Here is a 19,393-nt window from a genome sequence, read left to right as displayed (position 1 = left end):
AGATATACATATTTTAAACTATCACAAAATATAAGAAAAAGCTGAAAACATAAAATTTCCAACTTTGATATCCCAACTTTGAGAGACTATAAGTCAATGAATATAAACCCAAAAATGAAAAAATTATAGTCTAAAACCATGTACAAACTATAAGCTATACTATGGAAAAAAAACCTCATACCAATCCGACGTTAAACGAATGAGATATACATATTTTAAAACTATCACAGAATACAAAAAAAAGCTGAAAAATATAAAATTTCCAGCTTTGATATCCTGACTTTAAGAGACTATAAGTCAATGAATATAAACCAAAAAATTACAAAATTATAGTCTAAATTCATGTAAAAACTCAACCCCTCATTTTTACGTTTATGTTTATCGGATACTTTGATATTATACATTTTGAAAACAAGTTTTGTAAAGATTAATGGTTTTGAAATATTTTTTTTAAGCTTAAATATGACATGATTTTTATGGGTGTTACAAGAATATAGACTATCATTATTCGCCAAGAATATAAGACTAAGACTTAGTAATGTGAACCTAGGTCATGTTAGAGGAAAAGATAAGTACCCAGGCGAAGTTTTGCTTGAATTCTAAGGCATCCACTTTTATCAAGCGAGTGAATAGTTTCCGCCATCTTACACACACACACATACACACACACACACACATATATATATACATATATATATATATATATATATATATATATATATATATATATATGAAGTATTTAGATAATAGAATGCTATATGTGCTTATGTGCAAAGATGATATGTGTTTGGTGAAATGTTATAAAGATAAATCTATATTATTTATACCACATATATATATATATATATATATATATATATATATATACATATATATATATATATATATATATATATATATATATATATATATATATATATATAATCTTGGGTAATGAAAGGTAAAAATGATAAACTGTCATGGTACGATGAAAGATGAAATAAAAGGAACTAGTACTACTGTACTAATGACGTAAGAACTAGTACTATTATACTAACGATGTAGGAACAAATACTAATGTACTAACGATGTAAGAACTAGTACTATTTTATTAACGATGTAAGAACTAATACTATTGTACTAACAATGAAGTTATCTAATAGAATATAGATGACAACAATGATGGTCCTTAAGATATGACTCTATAGATGAATAACGAAGATAATGAGGACGGGTAATTGGGTAAATCGTTTGATAGATACTTACACATACTAATTATAGATATTATTGTGGGTTGAAAACCCTATATACTCACCGGGTTTCCCAACCTGACCCACTCAGCTTCCTTGCATCACAAGTAGCGGTACAAACATGAGTAATGAGAGATTCAAGGAGATGTAGATTAATATTCTAAGATACTGTAAAACATGTTTATGCTTATGTTTTGTATCAGTTATAATATCCCAAACTTTTATAAATCAATGAAAAACATTTCTTTGGAAATACTTTTACAGGACCAAATTTCACATTTATATATAAATTAAATAAGCATAAATAAAAAGGTTTAAAATGACCGTAAATTTGGGGATGTCACATATCTTTATTTTATTTATTAATAATATAAATTTTTTTATATTCTGATTGGTTCCTACATCCACATACTATATTTAAGGAACATATGAACATATATATATATATATATATATATATATATATATATATATATATATATATATATATATATATATATATATATATATATATATATATATATATATATATATATATATATATTGGACTGTGATTTCAAGATTCATGTAATTCATATCTGTAATCCCAATTTTCATATAGCCTGCAATAACAATTTGGTTAAATATGCTCTTCTATTTTCCATGTGTTCCATGTGATAGATCACCATGTTCCCAAAGAAACCTATAGACGGATCCAATTAGATACAAAGTTATTGCATTGGTTGAGTGAGTTACTGAAAAACTATATAATTCTTTATTTTAGGAAATAATAAGGAAGTTTTTTTTTATTACTTTTTCATAGTTTATAACTATGACACACATGTATTCATTATTGTTAACTTTAAACTCATTATCATGCATCTATGGCAGATTTGTGTCCTGCCTAGCCTTTGTTTATAATCATGAATTTTCACAGGGATATTTAGTCTCTAAAAGTAGTTATTAAAATGTGAGAAATATTATAATCTTAACTTTTGTAAACGTTGTCATTATGATTTTTTTCGTCACTGTAAAAATATGGACATTCTTGTGATGTAGGTTCGCTTGTGGGATTTTGCATCTTGAATGCTTCTTCATAGATGTAAAGTTGGATCAGAGGTAGCCTTTTTGCTTTTAAATTAACAATCTTTTTACATTACTACACTTGGCATAATTTCAAGTGATTTTATAAATTTATAGTTTGAAAACTGTTTGTAGGTTGGGCATCAATAGAAAAATGGAACAGAAAACAATAATTATACATTACAGATCTTTATGCAACACCTGATGGTTCATTAGTTTGTGTAGTTGTTCAAGGGTAAAAATGTCTTCTTGATCTTCAAAAATATATCTTCATAATAACTCTGATGTTTTTTTTTAATTCTAAAATATAGGTGGCCAGGAATATCAGTGTTGAGTTGCAACCTCTCTGCTAAAACTCTTTCTGTTTTAAGGATTATATGCAAGAAGTGATAACGTACAACCATTTATTTGTTTATTATGGAATCCTACTTTAACAAATGACTTAGTAAATGAAAGTACATTTCTATTTCTTAAACAAGTTGTAACATCCAAAAATACAACCCAAAAAAATTGTTTTAATGATAATAAAAACCATATACTGATTGTCACATCATAAAACCATGTGTCAAATATCTCAATCCATAATAAAATGTCATGAACATTTGTGCCAAATCAAACTATGAATCAAAACAAACTCCCAGGAAAAAGACTGAAGTTGTGGTGTGTGCGATGCCATCATCCCGAGCTCTTCCCTTTACTTGCGGAAGTACCTGAAACCAAAACTGAAACTGTAAGCACAAAGCTTAGTGAGCTCCCCCAAACTACCACATACCATACGATAACATATAAAGCATCTACTGGGCCTTGACCACTGCATCAGACCGTAGCCCGAAAACTAACCAGGGCCTTGCCCTCTGCATCGGACCAAAGTCCGGAACTAACCAGGGCCTTGCCCTCTGCATCGGACCGAAGTCCGGAACTAACTGCATCGGACCGAATTCCGAAACTGATTGGGACCTTGTCCCCTGCATCGGACCGAAGTCCGGAACTGACTGAACATAGCATAAACATATCAACTAACATGAATACATATACTGCATACTGCATCGGAACAGAGTCCGGAACACATAACACAAAACATGCTTGAATCACAAAGACATCAAGCACCCTAACTACTGCATCGGACCGAGGTCCGAAACTACTGCTAACTAAACGGGCCGGCATTGTGGCCGTAGACCCGTTCCTACTGGAAGGAAACTCACCTCGTAGCCTAGCTGCTGAAAGAATTGCTCCGGAATCTGTCTGTTGTGGCTCCGGTTTCACCCTGGCTACAATTTCCATAAGTACCATCAATCAAATACTGATAATAATACTGAGGGTAAAATGACTCTCTTACCCCTGGTCCAAGTCAACCTAACGGTCAAAGTCAACATTCAGTCGACCTGACTCGTCGAGTTGGGTCACAGCTCGTCGAGTCCTTACTCTTGCTTTCTTGCTTCTACTCGCTACTACTCGTCGAGTTTTGGCACAAACTCGGCGAGTTCCTCTTTGTTACTAACACTCCGACAATCTGCATCCGACTTGCCGAGTTATATGAACAACTCGTTGAGTTCTCCTTCATCAGATGAACACTCTAGTTGTGATTCGCCGAGTTGTATGAACAACTCGTCGAGTCCGTTCTTGAGGCATGAAGATTGCCTTAGACTCGTCGAGTCAGGGCATTGACTCACCGAGTTCTTCCACGAATGAGTCTAACCCTCTAGCTCTCCGAGTCCACCTCTCACTCACTGGTTCCACTCGGCATAACTCGAAAAGGGGAAAACAGGAGACTCGCGACTCAACTCGTCGAGTCTGAAGAACGACTCGCCGAGTCGTATACATGCAAACACTATATGCTCGATTCTGCTTGAAACCAATCCATTCCATTCATAGATCTGGGTTCTTGGTACTTGATTAACACGTAAAGTTTCCAAATTTACGTGTAAATAACATCAAATGAAGGTTTTAGGGTTCAAAGCACACTATAAGAGTAGATCTAGAGCTTTCATGCAAAATGGCTCCATAAAGGTGCTAGATCTAAGCTTCTGAAACTCAAACTTAGCTAGATCCGAAGGCTAATCAACTCCATGAGTCCTCTATGCTACTACTAAGCCAAGAAATGGTTCAAGAATAGATTTAATGGCTTCAAAATAGGGATTTAAGCATAGAAACAGAAAAGGGCCAAGATATACCTTATTATCTTCTAAAATTCCTCAAGGATCTAGGATCTCCTTCTTCTCCTCTTGATCTACCTTCCTTTTTCTCTCAAGATCTTCAAAGAAACACACCAAAATCACACAAAATGCAAAGAGGGCTCTAGGGTTTTGAGAATGATGCTCTGAGGGGTGATGGGGGCTGACTAGAGGCCCCAAAAGTTGTTTAAATAGGGTGCAAACCCTTGAAATTAGGGTTTCATCCAGACTGGCGGACTCGCTGAGTCCGGAATATGGACTCGTCGAGTCGCCAACTTAAACGTGCTCGAAATCCCGACTCTACTCGACGAGTCCAACTACTGACTCGTCGAGTTCCCCCTAAAACTTGAAGAAAAATAAATATATAAATATCATACCAGAATTGGGGTGTTACATAAGTGGTGTCTATTAGTGGAGAAGATTTCATACCCACAAGTTTGGGGTGTTCATTAACATCAGATTTCTTATGGATGGTGATGGTTGTTTCCAATTTGGTTGGTTTTGATTCTTCTGTGTTATTTATGGTTTAAAGAAATGCAATTCAGGATTTGTTGAAGAAGATGACAACATTAAAATATTAGAAGATAAAAACTCCCCTGTATAAACAAGTGTTGGAAAAGTTACAGGGAAGTTTGTGTATTGATAAAGATGTTTTCTCAGCAGCTGTTGAAGCTGTTAAGGCCTCGATGCACAACTTATTAATTAAGAAATAATATTTTTCTGAAGGTTGTGAGTTTAGAAAAGAGGACGAAATGACAAAAAGGGGAAAAGATAGCGAAATATTTATGTTTTTGATAGTAGTTTGTGTTTTAAGTCATTTGTTTTAAAAACTATTGATATTAAGTCTGTTTGAATTTGGATTTACTCTTTATCTTAGTCCTACCTCTTTTAGTGGGATAAAAAAAATGTAATTTTGTCTAATTAACATTAGTCTCATTCCAAATACATGTCAAACACAATATATGATGACCATTAATTATCATTGGAGATTTGAGGTCATGCATGCTTAAACATTTTCATGCTAAGCGAGTACAAGTATACAACAACCACAAGCACAGAAAGCGTCAAAGGCACCAAGAAGCAATAATACATGTTACAAATGGGAGTATAAATGGAGAAAACTATCAAAACTTTGGATTTACAAAAAAAAATCATAGTAATCAAATGGCATACTTGTTATTTGAATTGCAAAGATAATAGCATTATCCGCATGAGGGGGTAGTTTTGATATAATTGTAGTATAAAGGTAACCACCAAAGAAAGTGGACCCAAAAACAACCAACAACCCTCCCCAAAACACTCTTTCGTTGCCTGTTATTATTCATGAGATCGACAAATAATTCCCCAATTCTTTCAACCAAAACCCTACGTCCTGGAGAAACATGGAAACGATTTAACATATATATTATATTTACATACATTACCAAGTTATGAATTTAGCTTAAACCAACAGAGTAACAAAAAGTGGGCCTCAAAATAGTAAAATAGAAACAAGTTAAGTATTCGGTTCTATGGAAATCACAGAATCAATTACCATAACACCACTAACCAAGAATTTAATCATATAGTAATATCATGAATCTAATTCATATAGGATGAAAATAAATAACATAAACAATATCACAAATGCTGATTGATGAACACCTGAACATCATTACTTCCTATAATGCTTGATTGCAATTCTTTTCTAGGTCATGTTTCCTTTTTTTTCTTCCCATTATGTATTGTATGGGTAAAAGTATTGAGTGTGTAAGTGATGCATTATCAATTGATATAGGGAGCATGAACACCTGAACATCATTACACCTACACCTCCCCCATAGTTTAGAGTCTCAAAACAAATGCATAATTCCACCTCTATCAGGGAGGTGATATTCTAATGAAAAATGAAGCCGTTAATAAAGAAAACTGTGAACTGAGCTAATTAGAAAGATAAACAACCAAACCTAACGATTAAACTAAGTCACAATCTTTATTGAAATTTTGAAATATACATTTGAATTTAATCAATTTATCATGTTGTTTTTCTCTTTCATTGTATAATTTATTCATGGCGTTCACCATTTTCACTACAAAGTAAAAATATGATGATACATAATCTCTAAACCACTCATTAAATATGATGATAACAGTATAAACATGTAAGACAGCTCATTGTGCATGTCAACAACCATCAATTGATTTAGTGCAGTAGTGACATCTCATAAGCAAAATTAAACCCAAACTTCTACATACAGTAAAAAACCTTCATATGACACAAAGCTTTACTTGAATAGCACCAAAATAACCTAAAGCTAAAACCTAGCTTTCACAATGCACCATGGTCTAATCAACCATACAAAAACGTCATTAATTTAATGACTATACTGCTACCAAGTAGAGTCTAAAGCATATGATTGGAACAATACTACAATACTAACATACAAAAAAAAAACAGATACAAAACTTCATTTGAACTTAATTAACACCAAAAGAAACCCTAAAATCTAGAATCGATGGTTCACATGGCTTTTGGACTCTAACGAAATGTAAAATTTTCGCAACCAGAAAGTCTAATACGCTATTAAATGAGATTTATACAACTACAAATTGCACGATGTGATGATGTGATTCATACTACAATACTTTACGCGAAAACTAACAGCTTAACAGCTATACTTGCTACAAATCACTGTATTCTTCCCAACCAACTAATCAATTTACAACCTGGTGAATGAGAATTCCCTCGCAATGATTACGCCAATAAAATTTAAACTCGTTTCGCGAAAACAAGTGATTATTCGACTAAAATAAAGCAATAAAGGGAGATTTATGTAGACATGTTATCCAATAAGTGTTCTAAGGGGGTGTATGGGATTCTTTAGAAAATGAATTTTGGACTTTTGCTTTTTTAAAAAGCTAAAAGTCATAAAAATATGTTTGACAATTCCAAAAGTCATTTTAAAATAGTTTTTTTTTGGTAAGAAGAAAAATGAGTTGTTTCAAAAGTCATGAATTGATGACTTTTTGTAATTTTTGGCTTTTTAGCCTTTTACCACTCTAAAAGATAATACAAACACATTTTAAAATTATCTTTTTGAAAAACTTGTAAATGAAAAAGTTCTTTGTTCAAAAGAACTTTTTACTCTAAACAGCAATCCCAACCTCAGATCTAAGAATAAGAAATCACGACGGTACAAACTGCAGATCAGCTACTCCGATCAACGACGACTGTTGCTCTTTGTTCCACTGAGCAGTCGACAAAGAGAGATTGCAAACCCAACGATCAAATTGCAATGCATCTGTAGTCCGAGAAAACATACGCCTCGCTCTTATCGTGGGCTAGGCCCATATTTGGACAAAACACTAGCCTGCTAGCCCATTTACATTCAATTTGAGCTGTGATTCGTGAACTTTTAATCTTTGATTGCCACAACATTTTCTACTAGACAATATTTTCCACCTTGAGTTGCTCGTATGTCTAACAGGGAATGAATAAAATGTTTACCCAGTACATGTAGGGTAGGTAATTTTATAACACTATGATCTAATAAAAAATGAGTTGATATCGAGTTGACAAGAAAGATATATACTAGTGTCAACTACGATTTATCCGTCATAGTCGCTCCGATTTTGTTGTTTGGGTTTCCCTCGTTGCTCCCTTCAACACAAAGTATCTTTGGTTCCGACTTCACTAGCCTCGTTTTTTTCGTTTTGGGCAGTTAGATTACATATGCATTAGTCACAAATAAATGTAGCAAATTCAAGGAAAATAAACACGAGTAACGAATAAGATGAATAATATATAGATTTAAGAAACGAAAAAAAAAAATTGCATGGAATCTCATGATGACATCACAGTGAGTTTTTATGGAAAATTAAGGGGTATTCATTATTCACATTTATTAATTACAATTGACAATTAACCAAAAAATTCATAGCGAAAATATTAACAAACTTCGAAACTTGGTTAGTTGTGAAATATACTAGGAATGTAAATCATTGAACATTTTTGAAGTACACAAAGTTGTGAATGGTTAGTAGAGTTTAAAATACTCTCTTCTATAATAGTTATTTACCATAAATATTGTCAGTCTTGAAACTCTTCAATTTTGCGAAATTGTGATGTTTATGTTCTTTATTTACGAGTGTTGTACATATAGTATCCATATATAAATCACCATTTTCAATACCTTAAAATGCATTTTCCACAAATCTTCAAACATACTTGGAAAAAATGAATTCATCATTTGAGACATTTATACCACTCCTTTGTATTGGGGTTGCAACTTGCAAATGAGAATAAATGACATTATGTAATACATAATAATTCAGATTATGGAAGGGATTTGCCTTTAAGATATGAAAAGTCCATTGTGACTAGTGACTAGTTTTAGTTGTGACAAAATGGATATATACAAGCAAGTGTCTCGAAAGGAGTAAAGAAATGAAGATGATAAAACATTTGTTTGTGGAGCTTGGTAAAATGAAGGTGACAAAGAATATGACATCATTTGCCTTATCAAAAACCATGATGTACCATATTTCACATTTTAATAAGCAGGAGTCTTCTGATGAACGTAAACAGTTCTAAAACTATATTGGTATTGGGCAAAATATTGCATATCACAACCTCTCTTGTTGGCGGGTACTAACTACATGATAAAAAGAAACTATAAAGACAATCCGTTCAAATAATAATAATAATAATAATAATAATAATAATAATAAATAGATAAAAAAAAATGAACTTGATTCAAGAAAATCCATAACCAAGGGACCATTTCTGTAATTTTCTTAAAGTTGACAAAATCACTACAAAAGGATGAGATTACATGGCAGGTCATAAATAACAATGAGTGATCCTGGGCGCATATACTTGCCAAAATCTCACCAAATCCCTACAACACCAACAATCATATACACTCTATGTTTTCCTTCGCTAACCCATGTGTGGTGATTTCTAGTTCGGCTCACCTCTTTCTGCGACCACCCAATCGCCCTCTCCTTTACAACCCGACCCAATTCCCCATTTTCAGATCATCCATAACAAAGATCAAAGCCACCATTGATGAGAAAGAGCAGAAATCCCCTTACCCTGTTATTGTCGAAGAAGAAGATGAAGTTGGTTTACAGCCAACACCCAGTAAGGTACACACTCCCCCCTTTATGAAATTCGGCAAGATTAAGGGTATGCAAATGCTAACACTAGGGTGATTATGCCATTTTAGACATACGCTAGTCTCTTTCGATGAGATTTCACAGTCAAACTCAGAAGGAGGGAGTACATTTCTTTTGGGGATTTCTGCATTACTTTATTCATTAAACACCCATTCGAGATTTGTTCATAAATCTAATTTAAAACATCATGATTGTGGTCATTCATGAAAACAGATGCTACACCCTAATAAACAATACAAGTCAGTTATAGACATGCTTGTATTATTTGTCCACCAAAATGCTTAAATTTTTTTGAATTGGGAAAGTAATCGGTTGAAATGCATTTCTTGGTTGTAATCAAATCTGGGTATGTATGAAATATTGTTTTTTTTTTTTTTAATGATGATCATTGCTTGTGTTTGATACGAGTGAGTGAGTTATAATGGTAAGTCTTGTTCAGGAAGTTGAGGAGAGCATAAAAGTACTGAAGAAAGCTGCAAAGACTAGAAAGGTTGAAGCTACTGAGATTCTGTCTGCTTTGAAATGGATGGAGAAGGCTAAACTCGATCCTTCACAGTTTTGTGAGACTCTTGGAGGATCAGAATCCCCTGGAAGAACTTGGATGCTTATATTTACAGCTGACGTTAACCACTGATCCTTTGTAGTTCATATGTATTATGCATTTTGCTGTTTTTTGTATCCTTGTTTGATGACTCTAATGGGTGCTTAATACTATTTTTATCTACAGAAAGGATTGAAAAGTGGCAAATACTTCCCCATTACTGCTGTCCAGAGATTTGATGCAGCTGTAAGCATCCTGAACTTATTTCTTTTTTTCTAATGAGATTAAGCAAGCATTAATTGATATTGAGAAGTGGAGGAAAAAAATATTTCGTTCATATTCCAAAACAATTACATCAACACACAATTCCTAATTCATATCAATAACTCTTACTAACCAATTACTTGAAAAGCAAATTCGTGATTGTATTAATAGATGATAATTGTTTGACAACATGGGTAAAATTTTATACTACTAATATTTAGGCAAGGAGGATCGAGAACGGTGTGTACCTGGGTCCTCTGGGGTGCCTAACATTTGAAGGCAGATTTTCATGGAAAAAGAGAATACTTGCATTTGTATTTGAGCTTATTCGGATAAAGGTGGGACCTTTCAACCCGTTTGAAATAAACATTAAAGGAAACGATGAGACTGAACCAACCACAAAGAATCCCTTCTTTATATGGTTTTACATCGATGAAGAAATTGCTGTGGCTCGGGGTAGAAGTGGGGGCACCGCCTTTTGGTGTCGTTGCCACCGTGTGTAATGTGTATGTAGCTTCTAAATGTTTGTGTATAATTTTTTACTTTAATTTATACCATATATAATAATCTCAAGACAAAATTGCAAAAATGTCATGCATTTTTTTTAGGTTTTAGTCTAAACCATGATTTTTTTGGATTGGTGGTCCTTTTGAATTAGTTTGGTTGTGTTTTTTGTCCTTCCAAATAGTGAAATGACTGTAATACCCTTGGGGTATTTATTTTCCATTTTTCTTTAATTTCTTTTTAAATCTAATACTAATTTATTTGTTTTAATAATTAAGAAAATAAGAAGGGTCTCTCTCTCTCTCTCTCCAAAGATTCAATCCACCATCATCTTCTTCAACACTCTCGTTTTCTTCAAAACCCAACTCCTCACCACCATCTCTTCGTCCAGCCACCACAAATCAACCACCAACACCATGATCAGAAATCATGGTTTGGGTTCCATCTTCTCCACATCACCATCGAGTTCACACTGCACCTCCATTACAGATACTATCTTCTTCTCTACTATTCATCGAGATCCCCATATCACCATCTTCACCCCACCATCATCGTAATAGCTAACACCATCACCTGTAATCAAAATTACAAACAACTAAAAGCACTCGTTTGTTCTTCAATGGTATATCAGACCTAAAATTCAATTCCTCGAGGGGGAGAGGTAAGACACATACAAGAATAGCGGTCCAACTCTTTGATTTCTACCTGAAATCGAATGAAGAAAGTGAGTGGGTTTAGGATTTCCTGAGGGAAGCAACAAAGAGTACGACACAAGCGAGACACATACACCCTTCGTCTTCGTAAGGTAAAATAGATCACATACTTGTTTCGTTCATTTATTGATTTGCAAACTGGGATATTGGTTCATCATCCAAATCAAATACCTTGCAATAACCTACTTACACTGCTTGATGTATTAGACTGTTTGAGGCCAATAAAATGGATTTTGTTCATCTGAAATCAGAGGATCAACAGATTGATTTCAAAGATCTGTTGTTGATTGATTTTCGAAGGTGGTTGTTGAAATCGACACACACATACACACTTGCAAATCCAGTTGAAATCAACATGCTCACACACATTGGTTGGATGAGTAATCCCAGGAATGCTAGCTTCACAAGTTCTCAAATCTGCAGATGTAAAACAGGATGAAAGGGGGAAAGGGAAATAAGAGAACGTGGGGTGAGTGTAGTGAGAGAGAGAGAGAGAGAGAGAGAGAGAGAGAGAGAAAGAAAAAGTATGTGGGCACCTATTCTTATTTTTATATATAAATACTTATAGGAAAAAATTGGAAAATAAATATAATAAGGGCAATTTAGTCTTTTCAGTTTACCGAAGGACCAAAGTCACAAGCAAACTACCTCTAAAGGACCACCAATCCAAAAAAGTCGTGGTTTTGACTAAAACCCCAAAAAGATGCATATCATAGGAGCCATTTTTGCAATTTTGTCTAATCTCAATCCACATAGATTGCATTTGTCACACGAGATAAATAGGTATTCAGTGCCCTGCTGCTAAGATCAGCAAAGAGCTCCCTTAAACTAGAAGGAAAACTCCAACATGTCATGCCATTGTTGTATATTTTGTTTTATCCCAAACCTCTCTTAAACTTTATGTGTTGATTTCCTCCTATTATAGTTTGGGAAATCTCTAAAAAAATCCCAATATTTTGGGAAAATATTTAATAAAATCATAAATTTTATTTTTTGAATAGAAAAGTCCCGACTTTTTAACTTTTTGAATAGAAAAACTCAAAAAATTTACTAATTTATTCACTTTCGCCATTTTGACCTGTTTAGCAGGTCATGAGACCAAGTTGCTAATTTTTTCAAAATAATTGGATTTTTCTGCACATTTCGTTAAAGTTTGTATATAATTTATAAATGTAATTTTTAGGTATTTATATCTATTTTGATGTATTTACGCTTTTTTTTAAGTTTTATATGTATATGCTTACGTATTTTTATGTATTTTAAATGTATAAATGTATTTTTTACATACTTATATGTATTTTTAAGTATTTTACATATTTTTTTTTATGTATTATGTATTTAGATGTATTTTTACGTATTTATATATATTTTTACAAATATATGTATTTTTTTTAGTTTTTTTATGTAGATGTTTATGTATTTTAAATGTATAACGGTATTATTTTTATGTATTTATGTATTTTTTTACTTCAAGTCGTCTTTGTCATTTCATAAATACGTAATACATAAAAAACCACATAGAAATACATAAAAAATATGTAAAATACTTAGAAATAATTATAAATGTGTAAAAAATACTTTTATACATTTACAGTACATAAAAATACATAAACGTATAAATAAAAAAACACATAAATATGTCATACATATAAAAGTAACACATAAAAATAAATAAAAAAAATAAGTAAAATACTTATAAATACATAAAAAATACATTTATAAAATTAAAATACATAAAAAATGCAAACAAATACATACAAAAACTTAAAAAAAATACATAAATACATGAAAATAGATATAAATATGTAATACATAAAAAATAACATATAAAACTATATAAAAATATGTCAAATATTTAAAAATACATATAAATACGTAAAAAAATTGTTTATACATTTAAAATACATAAAAACACGTAAACATATAAACATAAAAATGTACATAAATACGTAAAAATAGATATAAATGCGTAAAAAATACGTTTATACATTATATACAAGTTTTGATGAAATTTGCAAAAAAAGTCATTATTTTGGAAAAATTAAGGATTTGGTCTCATGATCTGCTGAACAGGTCAAAACGGGTTAAATTGAATAAATTAGCAGGGTTCTTGGATTTTTCTATGCAAAAAGTTAAAAAAAACTAAATTTAATACTTGGGACTATTCTGAAATTTCCCTTATAGTTTTTATAAAAGTTAACACTTTGTGCATCGTCTATAAGTTTGTTTTAGATGTAAAACTTATAAAAAAAAATTATATTAGTTATCAAATCCCATCTCAACTAACTTCCATAAAATCTGGAAATTATTTTTTTTCCTTTTTGTTTGATTTAAATAAAAAAAATAGAAAATAAAATTGATAAAGGGCAAATCTGTCATTTTAAAAAAATTCAAAGCAAATTGGACCAAACTCGCAACAAAATCAAACTTTTGGACCACTGGTGCTAGTTGAAACTTTTTGGACAAAAGTAATAATTTTCGACAAACCACAAAGACCATTTATGTAGTTTAGTGTTTATTATTTATCAATAAGACAATAAGACAATGAGAAGCAAAAATGTTGCATATGGATATAATATTAAGACTAAACTGCACAAATAGTCCCTGTGGTTTGCTCAAAATTGACTCTTTGGTCCAAAAAGTTTTGAACTAGCACCAGAGGTCCAAAGTTTTCATTTTGTTGTTTGTTTGATCCAATCTGTTTTTTTTTTCAAAATGACGGATTTGCCCCTGTTAATATGATTTTTTTTCTTAATTGTTTATCTGATTTTCAGATTTAAAATAAATTAAATCTCTCTCTCTCTCTCTCTCTCTCTCTCTCTCTCTCTCTCTCTCTCTCTCTCTCTCTCTCTCTCTCTCTCTCTCTCTCTCTCTCTCTCTCTCTCTCTCTCTAAATGAGATGGAAACCAACACAAGTTGTGGTATAGACTATAAGTGGTAATTTGATCATTTTTAAAAGGTTCCAATAAGAAAAATATTGTTGTGATAAGAATAAATTATATAATTATAATACCTGATGTGTACGGTGTGGAAACTTTTCTCTAACCACTTCATCCCATGGTGTTTTAACTTGGCTAATATAAAAAACTTGCATACACCGACAAAAACACAAAATTATTAGCAGCAAAACAATACGAAAAATAGCATTAAACATGAAAATTATTGAAAGATTCCCTGTTTCATAAAATATTATATGAGATCTTTTACACTAGAACCCTTAAGTCCATAAATCATGAAACGCCTACAGGAACAAAAGGGCAAATAAATGTAAATTCAGGGGCAAAACAGGGACGAAAAGAAACTTATTACACAAAAAGGGTAACATACAGTTCATATCCAGGAAGATCTCTACACTGCTCAACAACCTTGAATAAATCTTTTTTTTCTCCACCAAGTCTACTTTATTCATTCATAAGATTTTTTTTTTCTTTTGGATTGGTTACCTGTGACCAAAGTTGGAAAAGGAATGTTGGACCAAACCGATTGCTAAAAAGCATAAAGTTTCAAATGAAGAAAAAGTTGAAAATATGATGTTGTAACAGGACATTAATATATAAAATAAAAATGGACATGTTTGTGAACAGTTACAGCTTCTCAAAAAAAAAATCCCATATCTATAGGTTAAAAAAAAATGAACATAGATTTGTTCCAAGCAACATACTTCGATTACTTTAGTAATCACAAATATGAAACTTCTAATTTCTTGTATTAAGCATGGCTTTTACAAAAGCCAAATTTGTACCCTTTAACCAACTTATTATCACTAAGCTCAAAAGATCAAATTGTTTGATTATTTGATGTTTCTAAATTATGACCAATAATACTTTGTGAATCGGAACTCAATTCCAACATACACTAAGAGCATTCAAAGTAATTTGTGAATCAGAACTCAATTCCAACATACGTACTGTCGGCGAGCCTTCCCTGATTTAGGTGCAACACTCCCAGGTGACAATTCTCCATATTGAAACAAACTATGCTTGCTACATTTAGGCATGGAGAAGAAACCCAAACACAATCTTCAAGAATATCAACAATAAAGAGGAAAATTCAGTTGGAAGGCGAACGAAGGGTTTTTCAGTTGAGGTAAAATCGAAGAGGCAAAAATCAGATCTGACACCAACGATTAAGAAGGGATAAAATGAAGAAGCGAAATGTAGAGGATGTTGGATCTGATGGCGGTGACACCACCGAACCCGACAACCACAACAATCGTGAACGTGCACCATCAATTTAGAGTACAAACATCAATGGTTCTTGAAAGATAGTGAAAAATTCTCACCTGCAATTAGAAGAGGAAACGGAGAAGGAAGAAAATGAATGTAACGATAGATCGAAACAGAGCAAGAAAAGCAAATTCGTCGAAATAAAGATTGAAAAAAATGCCAGCAATCGAAAAGTGATTGGGTGGAAAAGCGGTGAAGAGAACAGGCGAAAAACACGTAGCAACAAAAATCGTTGAAATGGCAGAAACTGCCCATAACACAAAATCGGGAAACGAATGCGAAAAGAAACCATACTCCCATAAAAGAAGGACTATTTATGCCAAGTAAAACAACTAGTTCACTATTCCTATACAATTAAATATGCACACTCAAATAAGTCCAGATTTTAATACATATGATATTAGAGGGACAAAACACTAAATCGAAAAAAGAAATGGATCAAATATGGCAAAAAGCTCCAACTTTACTGTAGCTAAGGGACAATAATTATATATATATATATATATATATATATATATATATATATATATATATATATATATATATATATATATATATATATATATATACTTATTCTTTTATATGTAAAAAAATTGTAATCTCTTAAGTATTTTCTTTTTATAGTTTTCGTTTTTATTAATTGCAAAAAAAAAATCCCTACCGTAATACGTGAGGTGACTTAAATACTCGTTTAAAGTTACATATGGATAAAAGGCATTGATATTTTATCATTTGGATCTTAGTTATTTTTAACCATGGAATGGCTTTAGAAAGAATTAAAGTGTTAGGCATATATAATCAGTTGGAATAAATTATAAAAGAAATAATAGATAACTTTTTTGTTAAATTCGATGTCAATTCCATCTTTCTTTTACAAATGTAATTTCATATAATAAATGACTTATTAAATTACTGTGAGATTAACATATTTCGTAATATAGCTTTAATAGATGACTAAATTTTTTTTTAGAAACAACAACAATTTTATAACAACCCCAACCTTCCAGCAAGGAGCTAAAGAAAGGAAAAGGGCAAGGAACAGTTATAAATACAACACATACACATAAACGCCACACAAGGGGAAAACAATGATAAGTACGCAACTACACATCAGAGCCTGGCAAATGGGGACGTAGTCCATTCCTCCTAGGCTATAGAACCACACTTACTCCTGCTTTTACTCCAGAGATGCACCATAGAAATTATCCTGTCAGCACATTGTGAGGGACTATTGAAAACATTGTTAAAGGCTCTCTCATTCCGAAATTTCCAGACCCCCCATAAGAGACCATAACACACTGCTCTTAGTCTATCTTTGCGCCTAACATTTTGTCCCCAAATATTGATGAATTCATGTAGTTCAATCACTGAATGAAAGTCTGTAATGGGAATACCACTCCACCGAAAAAGTATCTCCCTGATAGCAATCGCATGGGGACATGAGATGAGAAGGTGATCTGCATCCTCATTTTCATTAATACATGCACTACAAAAATTTGTGAGTCTCTACTCTGCGTTCCCTGAGAGTCGTTAGCGTTGGTATCCTCCTTTGAATCGCTCTCCAAATGAAGCAATTGACCTTAATGGGCACAACATTGGACCATGTGAAGTCAGGTAATTGTATATGGGACTCACGCTTTTTATCGATTGCTCTTCTCAATGCCCCTACAGTGAATCTACCATCTACATCTAATTTGCTATGCCAAACATCCTTACCTTCTGATAGCTGTACTGACTCCATCTCATTCATAAATTGAGCAAAACCGGTTGTCTGACTCATGATTGCAGGACTCGTAGTCCAATGTCCCACAAATTTGCCATCAAAGAATCTTTCCGCCACTGCACAATTTTTCCTTTGTTCGAAATTGTAAAGCTTCGAATATTTTTATTTTAGTTGGAACTGACCTAACCAGATATTGGACCAAAATGACGTGTTATCCCCAAATTTTATACTAATATCAAATATGTCTCTCCAATCCATCTTGTTCCTGTTTAAGTCTTTACTTACAACGCTATGTTGTGCCAAACACCAGGAATATTTCTATTTGCAATGTAGTCATGTGGTTTGTTGATTAAGTTATGTATGCTAACAACAACCCTCCTCCAAAGAGAGTGATTTTCATGTTTTAAACGCCACCACCATTTCACTATCAATCCCATGTTTAATGCTCTAATGGATCCAACACCGAGACCTCCTACAGATTTTGAAGCAATTACCTTTTCCCAACTACCCAGTGTATTTTTCGTTTGTCTTCATCACCACCCCATAACAATCTTCTTCGGATACTCTCCAACTTTTCTATCACAGCCAAAGGTGCAAGAAATAGGGAAAAGTAATATGTGGGCAAGTTTCCAAGAACAGAGGATAGTAGTGTGAGCCTACCCCCAAATGAGAGTGCCTTAGATTTCCATTTGGATAACTTAGATTGGAATTTGTCTACGATGGGAGCCCAATTTTTTCTGAGATTCATATTGGCTCCTACGGGAACCCCTAAGTATGTGAATGGCATGAGACGAACTTCGCACCCTAGAATTCCTGCCCAATTCTTAACTTCACATTCCGGTGCCCCAATACCGAAAACTCGAGACTTTTGAAAGTTTACTTTGAGCCCCGAAGAAATGTGGAAGCATTTTAGAATGCGTGCTAGGTTCTTTAGATTCGCTCTATCCCATTCACCGAAAAACAGTGCGTCGTCCGCGTAGAATAAATGAGTGAATAACGGACCCCCGTTTGGAAGTTGAACCCTATTGAAGATGCCTTTATCTTGAGCGGCTTCCAAAGCTACATTCAGCCCTTCCATGGTTGTGATGAATAGGAACGGTGATAATGGATCGCCTTGCCTAACTCCTTTGGAAATTTGGAATTCATCGGTGGGAGAACCGTTGATTATCACCGAGGCACGAGACGAATGCAAACAACCACGGATCCATGATCTCCATTTGGAACCAAACCCCATTTGATCTAATGTGTTATCCAAATACTCCCAATTAACCGAATCAAACGCCTTATCGAAATCGACCTTGAATAGTAAGATCTTTTTCTTTGTTTTCTTTGCCCATGAGTTTAACTCATTGATCACCAAGGGTCCATCAAGTATATTGCGCCCTTCCACATAGGCTGATTGCACATCCCCAATGATTCCACCAATGACTTTCTTAAGTCGTGTTGCAAGTAGTTTTGAGATGATTTTGTAAATGCACCCGATTAGACTGATAAGTCTATAATCAGAGAGAGATGTTGGGTCCTTAACCTTTGGTGCTAATGTGATGAAAGAAGAGTTGCACCCGCGAGCTAGGGTACCATATTTGTCAAAATGGAATACACATTTCATCACATCATCCTTTAGAGTTTCCCAAAACGCTTTAATGAACTTGAAATTGAATCCGTCTGAACCCGGGGCTTTGTCACTACCACATGCCCACACTGCAACTTTTACTTCTTCAACAGAGAACGGAGCTTCAAGGCCAATAGCATCCATCATAGACAGTGTTTTGAAGTAAGGGCTAACTAGCTTGGGTCTAG

The 19,393-nt window shown here is 33.2% G+C and overlaps 1 long non-coding RNA gene and 1 pseudogene across 12 annotated transcripts; one reads left to right on the top strand and one right to left on the bottom strand.

The window, feature by feature from the left end:
* Positions 1–1,203: 1,203 nt before the first annotated feature.
* Positions 1,204–5,237, top strand: LOC111917779 (uncharacterized; annotated as a pseudogene).
* A 4,150-nt stretch (positions 5,238–9,387) lies between these two features.
* LOC111917781 (uncharacterized) lies at positions 9,388–16,080 on the bottom strand. 12 transcript variants are annotated; one of them, XR_002859014.3, is made up of 4 exons: positions 15,927–16,080; positions 14,972–15,087; positions 14,658–14,885; positions 9,388–12,061 (listed from the first exon to the last, which is right to left on the bottom strand). It is a non-coding gene; the product is annotated as an uncharacterized LOC111917781 (long non-coding RNA). The 12 variants fall into 12 exon arrangements; XR_002859015.3 differs by having other exon boundaries at positions 15,549–16,077; XR_006185465.2 differs by having other exon boundaries at positions 15,553–16,076.
* Positions 16,081–19,393: the final 3,313 nt, after the last annotated feature.

This window comes from Lactuca sativa, chromosome 8 (genome assembly GCF_002870075.4).
Source record: "Lactuca sativa cultivar Salinas chromosome 8, Lsat_Salinas_v11, whole genome shotgun sequence".
Lineage (NCBI taxonomy): Eukaryota > Viridiplantae > Streptophyta > Magnoliopsida > Asterales > Asteraceae > Lactuca > Lactuca sativa.
Note: the sequence above shows the minus strand (reverse complement) of the source record. Positions and strands in the feature narration are given on the sequence as shown.